Source organism: Euprymna scolopes, chromosome 3 (genome assembly GCF_053919585.1).
Source record: "Euprymna scolopes isolate OS-2025 chromosome 3, ASM5391958v1, whole genome shotgun sequence".
Classification (NCBI taxonomy): Eukaryota; Metazoa; Mollusca; class Cephalopoda; order Sepiida; family Sepiolidae; genus Euprymna; species Euprymna scolopes.
Genome location: NC_136484.1, coordinates 57,157,607 through 57,166,398, shown reverse-complemented (window position 1 = coordinate 57,166,398; position 8,792 = coordinate 57,157,607). Strand labels below are relative to the sequence as shown.

Below are 8,792 nucleotides of genomic sequence, written 5' to 3'. Positions count from 1 at the left end.
TTTCTCTAAATGCTCACATGGCCATTAAAGAAATATTAGAGAGTGGTTGAGTCAACATAGAGGGAGATAAATAGATGGCTAAGAAAGAAAGATAGTGACTTGTTTATAAATTATGTGCCTTAATTGTTCTAATTGGAACAATTTAAACATTATATTGTGACACGTGAAGGGATGATAGAATAATAAAAATAAAAATGTTTGTAGCTCAAAATCCTAATTTTTTAAAACCAATTAAACCTATGGTGTCTTTGAAGTTCTTTTTTTAAACTGCATTCAAACTCTGAAAAAAAAAAACAACAACAAAAAACAAAATAATTTACTATTACTTTTTTGTCTTAACTACAACCATTCACTTATCTTAAAGCCTTTAATCCTAATTTTGTTCGTTATTTGGATTCTTTGGAATACTGTTTCCATCTTCAATGTTATTTTCATGTTTTGGTTGATGTAATCTCCAACCTTCTTCATCGTGTGGAACTCAGGAATCTTTCAATTGAACTCAGATATCTGTACATAGAATTTCAAACGGGACCTTTTATTTAATCCACAGGAGTTATATGCTTTCATCCCGTCTGCCATGACTAGGCGAAATCTTCAATTTCCCGAAGAGTGTAACTTACAGAATTTTACCAAGTACTTTATCCATTATACCACCCAAAATACAATTGTGAATGACTAATCTTGTCTCATCATCTACCTAACACTTACCCTTACCTTAAAGTGGCCCTGGGCCTTGATAAGTGGTGACACTATGTAAAAAACCCAAAAAAACTTCCATCTAGTAATAGATGACTAAATGAGAGCTCTGTGGATTACATAAAGAATTCTGTTTGAAATTCCATGCAGATTCCAAAGTTCAACAGAAAGATTCCTGAGTTCAACAAGATACATCTGAAGAAGGTCGAAGATAACATTGAGCAAAATGTGAAAATAAAGCTCAAGATATGAAAATAAAGCTCAAGATGGAAAAAGTTGTCTGAAGATTCCAAATAATCAATCCTCATTTTAAAAATTCAAAAACATTTTTTAGTTCACACATAGAATGTTTAAAAGTTTCCTTTGTTTATTTCTAATTTGTGCATTATTATTCGATTTTCCCTATACTGCCCTTTCTCTTTCCATCATCTAGTCATTTTACGGTTTCGTACCTTGTCTCCTTTTCTGGACACATATTTTCATATGTTGTGTTTTCTTTGATACCCAGTTCTGGTCAAATGGGATCAAATTGGCATTTGTTGCATCACTTTTATCTTCAATTCTCCTGTACATGGTTGTCTATCATCTTTGTTTGTTCATCATTTAAAGTTGGGTTAATTGTAAATCGACACAAATTTATTGTACAACACTCTTGTTTTTCAGTCTAGAGATATCATATTGTGAACTATTGTATTATCCTGCCATTTTAGTTTTATTCAAAACCCCTCTCACCACCTCTTGAGACCCAGAAGTGGAGGGGATTGTCCCGTACAAGCACTACTTAGATGTCTGCTTTGTCTGAAGTTTAGCGGAAAAGAGTGCATTTTAGCTATTCACTTCTCACCCATGACATCAAAGTCACACAAGACTTTCTCTCTGCCAGTCCCTTCCGGGTTCCTGCTTCCCCAACTGCACTGACATGCAGAAGTTCAAGTGTAACGTGAACCCACATCTTGCTGCCCAACTTCCCACATAGTACCCCTGTAGCTTATGTCCCTGATAGTAGCCCCCTACATCAAAGTGGCAATGTGTCTTGTTTGGGGTGAAAATGTAATATAAAAAAGATATATATATATATAAACAAAACCAACAAGTCAAACGATCATACATTTGAGAATTTTTTCATCATACACACAAGAGAAATATACAGTATCTTACATGACAGATGCATGCGATTTCATTAAAAAGGAGTTTGAGATTTATGTCTTAGTCAGGCCCCATCTGATTTAATTATTCAATGTTTGTCTCTCAATTAGTCCATTTCTAAATTAAGGTTAGTAATAAGGGCTCATACCTTTTGCAAGGGTATATGTGTAATTCAATTCAATCACGAGATATGATCAGCACACACACACACACGGTATAATCACATCGACATTAGTTCTCAACAGATCACCAAAATTAAGCAACAATGAACTTGGTCAGTACCAGATGAGTGACCATTTGGGAATGCTAGGCACTGTATGGGCTGCATTGTGTAGAAATTTCCAGGTTAGTATCTGGGGGTACCTTTAATCTACTGAGAGAGATACACCTTCAGTCTTCTTAAAGGCATGCACCTAGGAGAAGGAAAACTCTGATGTAAAAACCTAAGATTTATTGTCTGCTCTGTCTTGTGGTGCCATTGCACTGACTGAGATTTGCAATTGTACCAAAAAGTGTGGATGATTCTACACAAAGCCTTTACCATTATAAACAAATCATCTGTGTGGATTTCTGAACAACTTAGTTGTTGTGGTGAACCTTACACATCGAAAATCGATGGGAGTATTCATTATTTCATTTAAAAGAATGTTTCTAATATCAATTTTATCTTTATGAATACAACCCGTTTAGATACATACATACACACACATTGCCTTTGTTCTGTTTTGAGAGACAATGAATATCCCCTACAAGTGTAGCTGCACTTGTAATTGGGAAACAAGGGTTGCACAATCTTCAACCACACCTCTCCTAAATTGACACTGCTTGATTCGAATAGCATGAAGAAGTCTAGAACAACTGGAAACAATGCCAAGATAATCAGAGAGCACGTACAGCACCTGTTATTCCCTATTTAGTACTGACCAGGTTCAGTGTCGCTCAATGTGGCCAAACACACATAATTGTATTAATAATAATCTGATAAAGCAGGTGGATTTATTCAAATATTTGGAGGTGACGGTGGTCAAATGGTTAAAAAAAATGGACTAATGACCTTGGTATTCCAACTTTGAATAAAGTTTGTTGCACAAAAATCACTTTCACTTAGGATGTTGGCAACCTTCATGTGATCCCTCCCATAATCCCAGATGTTTTGCTAGAAAGAATTCTGATTAGAAAAATATTGGGGAAACTAATGTCAACAATAGAATCTTTAGATTCATACGATATAATGGTGATTTTGATATGTTTTCAAAATTGTTATAAATTGTATAAAAAGATATTGATTCATTGAATCGTCACTTGAATGTCAGTTTCTGATTTTTATGCCTTACTAGCTGCATATACCCAGCCATGTTTGGTCAAAACATACTGCTGGGTGGTGGAGGGATTAGTCACATACTATTTAAGATACACCGAATATCCTAACTTGTTATGAAAAGTGACCACATGTTGGATTTAGGAAAGCATAAAACACCTCCATCTTGGTTTATGAAAATCAAGCAAAAAGTAACTGTCATAGCTTAAATAAATAAGCTTACTATATTTAAGCATATTTTATGAGCGGCGAGCCCCCCTCCCTGCCCTGCTAAGTCCAAAAATATCTAAAAAAAAACTGATTTTTACTGAATCCATTCTATGGATTCTTCAAGAATTTTAAACATGGATAGTAACACATCACTCAAATCAAAATAAATTTTGGGCCTGACATGGATGGTGCCACTAATAAAAGACTATATGATTTTTATAAAATACTAACCTTCAAATGAATTGTGTAAAAATTTGAGTCCAATTGAATTATTAGTTTACAAATTTCAATTAGTTAAGTGAAGTTATTGTTGAAAATGTTCAAAACAATGGAAAAATCTTAATTTCATGCGTTCTTAAAGCATTGTTTAGTGATGGGGAAAAATGCTGTTCAAGCAAAGTAATGGCTTCATAAATGTTATTTGGGCGTTATTCCATTGCAAACAGCAAGACTTTAGACATACTGAAGCCACAGACAAAAAAAATATTACCGAAGTGCAAGTAGGTTTCAGGAAAAGACGTAGCACCAAAGAGTAAATCTTCGATCTCAAGATACTGTGCACGAAAGTACTGCTAACACTAACAAGATATTTTGTGGATTTCAAGAAAGTGTTTGATTGAGCGAGGAACCATTTTCTGGACAGTTGTACATATCCTATGTATTAAAAATGCACTTTTGAGGAATTATAGCGCACCCGAGAACTGTGCACAATATTTCTTCTCCTTCTTTTTATTGTTATTATTATTTCTATTATTATTATTAGCAGGAAATTTCATGGAATGAGAAATATATTTAATCAACAAATAAATAGAACTGATATTTTTCTGATTAATAGAAAAAATTAGTTTTTAGGATAGAAAAACCAATCACATACAACAAATATGAATTTATCAATATTTCTATCCAAATAGTGTCCATTGTATTTTAAATATCGAACTGATCAAAGTGAGATAAATTAATAATTACTAATAAATATTCAGAAAGTAATATTGTGCTGTATAATTTAATACAAATAATAAAATCACATTGTATGAGGCAATCTTTAATTTACTCCTTCAGTTCAGCACCTCTTAGCAGACAATATTCTGTTTTTTTTTCCTGTTTCTTTTGAATGTTCTCTTTTTTACGCAACGTTTTGCTGACTTCTTTCTCCAGTGAAGAACCGTTGCACGTAGAAATTACTATGAGTTCCTTTCTCACACTATTACCACAATGATCATATATTATGATCTTTGAAAATGAGGCTACATTAAAGGGAGGTCACTTATATTCTTATTCAAAGGTCAAATTTTGCGAATTTAGCTTTTTTTGAAGAGTTTAGCCTTCAACAATTTGACCTTTTTTAAAGCATAACGTATGGGCTAACTAAGGAAGGCACAAGCAAAATATTAAATGGATTATTACATAAAGTTGTTCATGTGAAATGCAAGATTTTTTCAAAGACAGTCCAGTGATCTTCAAATTTTGTCCTTTTATTAATGGATATTGAAAATCCAATATGAATGGGAAGATGGCATTTTTAAAATCAATTGGATAGTCAATAGGATTGAGTGAAATTTGGATGCTTGTGCATTATAATTGGATATCTAAAAATACACTTTTTTAGATGCATTTAAAGTAAAAGTATTATTATGGGGTTACGTGTCATGTCGAAATTATTAAGAAAATATTCCAAAAATTATGAAATATAATCAAGTAAAAGACCTGCTAGAACTATTTTTTTCTAATTACAAAAAAAATAACATTGTTATTATCAATCCGCCATGAAATAACGAAAGTGAACTGAATTCAAGGGAGATAAGTCAGTTTGTCATACGGAATAGACTAAACAACTAAAACTGCATTATTTGATATTTTTTTTTTTTCTTGTAATTATTTTTCTACTTGATAATTTTTTGTAACTTTTGGAATGCTTACTAATTCTGACATGACACGCAATTATGTAATAGTGTTTTTACTTTTTAATATGATTTTTAGATATCCAATTAAAATGCGCAAGCACCGGAATTTGTTCTAAAAATACATGTTTCCCTTTGTATTTAGCTATACCAATTACAGTTTCGATTAAATCATGCATTAGCTTCATAACAATGAACCTTATACTACTACAAAGTTTATATGTATTCAGGTTTCTTATCATTTGTGTACCTACTTTCAACTGAGTGCTATTTGGTATTACAGACCACAATCGCCTGCTTTACGTTTCTTTTAGATGATTTGGTCTCATTTTCATCAGCGATCTTATCAATTGACTTGTAAATTGAAAAAGAAAAACAAAAAAAAACATGAAAGGAATCTGTAGATTAATTTTAAGGACAAAGTATTGCACCTTCATTTAACCAATTTAAATCAACATGTTTTCTTTAAAGATCTGAAAAAAGAAATTTGTCTTTCAAGATTTTCACACACACACACACACACACATATATATATTTTAAAACTATAAACACCACAGTCTGCTTAAATCGTTCTTTCCATTATCATATCTTAAAATTTTGCCATCTTATTGCTATGCATCAAATCTTAGTCCTAAATTTCAGAATAAAGAGTTGCATTCTTTTGCAGCCCACTTTAAGTTTGGTGAAACAGTTGCCTGTGGATGACTACATTTGCTCCCCACTCATAAGTCAGTTCTCTAATAAAGGAAGTAATGGTTTCTACTTAGTGTAAAGCATTACTTAGAACTGAGGTCTCTCAGTAGGCAAATATAAAAGCATTTTTACATTCATGGTAAAGTGGAGTGTCACATAAATAATATTCTGATTATTGTATTGTGTGTGTGTATATATATATATATTTATTTCTGTAGAAATGTATATTCTTATAATATATACCAATCCTTATTTAAGAAGCCCAATGTAATTACAGAGCAGTATAGTGAATAAAGGACAAAAAACTTTAATCCCGAAATTCATGATGTTGACCATCTTATAATTTATTTCTTTAATTCAGTTGACATTTACAATTCTTTACAATGGTCAACATCATGAATTTTGGAATATAGTTTTTTGTTATTTATTCACTACTAGCAAAAGTACCCGTCGTTGACTGGGTTCAAAAACAACCTACAGAAAATGGACTCTGATTTATGAAAGTATTAGCGGGGGTTACCCAGCGATGCCCGGGTGTTTTGAGTAAATCCAAACTCCAGGGAGGTGGTGGTGGTGGGGGGTTAAAATAATTTAAAAAAAAAAGTTTTGGTAGGTGAGTATGAGGATCGAACCCGAACCCTTGAGGCAAAGTTGGAAATTAAAGTGTGAAAAAAAAAAAGTGCAACGTTAACCATTGGGCCACCGCGACATACAACAGAGACAGGTTTGAATTTATTTATTGAAGTATTAAAAACACGTGTCCGCAATAAAAGTTAACTCTCCTGCTTCGATTTGACCTAATTAAGAAGGTCAAATAGAAGTCACGCAGTTAACTTGGGTTTGTTTACCCAAGTTTTTTCCCCAACAGATGCTGGGGAAGGGGAAAGCAGCTCCCAATTGTCCAGATTGAATAGCAATTGTCTGATATACAACATTGATCAAAGCTGATTGCTTCTGGACGTTTCCCGGTACGATGCCGAGAACGTTGATTTAGTTTGGATTAGTTTCGCTTTTTATACGAAAAAGCTGAATCAACACGCGAGAAGCCAAAATAGCAATAATTTTGTAAAAGTCGACGTAAATAAATCTATACGCTACATGCGTTCTCAAATCCTAGATATCATTATCTAGGGCCTATATAAACATGTGCGAGAAAAGCCTTTGCAAGACATACACAAAATGGTCACACACATTTTGGCTTTTATATATATAGACTAGCGGGGGTTAACCGGCGATGCCCGGGTGTCTTGAGGTAAATCAAAACTCCGGGGGGGGGGGGGGGGGGTGATAATAAAAAAGAAATGTTTTGGTAGGTGAGTATGAGAATCGAACCCGTACCCTTGAGTTGGAAATTAATGTGTGAAAAAAAAACAAAAAAAAACCATGCTACGCTAACCATTGAGCCACGGCGACATACAACGTTAAGCAGGTTTTAATTTATTTATTTAACTATAAAAACTGGCGTGCACAATAAAAGTTAACTCTGCTGCTTCCATTTGACCTAATTAAGAAGGTCAAATAGAAGTCACGCAGTTGTTTACCAAATTTACTGTTTCTTCCCCCAACAGATGTTGGGGAAAGGGAAAGCAGCTCCCAATTGTCCAGATTGAATAGCAATTGTCTGATGTACAACATTGATCAAAGCTGATTGCTTCTGGACATTTCCCGGCGCAATGCCGAGGATTCGTTAACTTTGAATTAGTTTCGCTTTTTATACGAAAAACCCTCATCAACACGCGAGAAGCCAAAATAGCAATAATTTTGTAAAAGTCGACGTAAATAAATCTAGATGCGACGCGCTTTCCCAAATCGTACATATTATTATTTAGGACCCATATAAACAGTTGTAAGCGATCGTAACGACCCCGGAACCGTGTGTGAGAAAAGCCTTTTGAAGACATATACGAAATGGTCACACAAATTTTGCCTTTTATATATATAGATTTTAGGCTTGGCAGTATGGAATTACGTATCCATATTGCCAGTCGAACAACCTTGGATTCATGTATTATGAACCCTAGTCTCATAACTATTTGACCAACACAATGATCATGCCTAAATGTGAGAGCAACACACCTTGTATTTTTTTAATGCAAGCACAAGTACTGTGATTTTAAAAAGAGTTCTATCTTCCAAGGGAGAGAACCATGCAGCACAGCTAATTTATGAGTCATTAATTTATTATCTCTTGAAAGGACTCAACTGTATAGGAGCTTGATAATTATTATTATTATTAAATATTTTTATATCCATAAACATTTGTTTTGCAATTTTATAAAAACACAAATTAGCACATTATATTATACACGTAGTAAGACCAAGTTTTGCCTGGGACTTGTGTTCCTTTTACACCCAGCTCATAGCACCATCTTATCCCTTTTCTTCTTATGTTATATATTCTTTAATATTCAATTTTGTAGTGGGTCCCAAAGCTGTGCTCAACACTGATTTGAGGGAAAATGGAATGAAAGGAAAGCGACATTAAGATATTTTTCAGTAAATTTATGGTCTTTAACTTCCTCAGCTTTTCCCAGGAATAATTGATAACTCTTGTGTACTTCAGGTTCAAGCCCTGAATCCCATATTACCATTTCTATTTGTAATTTATAATTTGTTTCGTTTTTAAGTTAATATATATACCAATCTTTATTTCTCTCCCCTGATGAAACCCGGCCAATGAGATAAAATAAAAAGTCACATTTCCTTTTCATAGATGCTCATCATAAATGTAGACCCCACAATATTATTGTAAATTCATTGATTTAAATATACGGTGCAACTCCCCCCCCTCCCTGCACCTCGCATAGAACAACAATTAGTAAAAATTATGT

General features: G+C 33.5%; 1 protein-coding gene across 1 annotated transcript in view; it reads right to left on the bottom strand.

Annotated features, from left to right (window-relative positions):
* Positions 1 to 8,792, bottom strand: part of LOC145255659 (signal peptide peptidase-like) — a 123,893-nt gene that overhangs the window by 95,713 nt on the left and 19,388 nt on the right. The gene's annotated exons all lie outside the window — the stretch shown is intronic.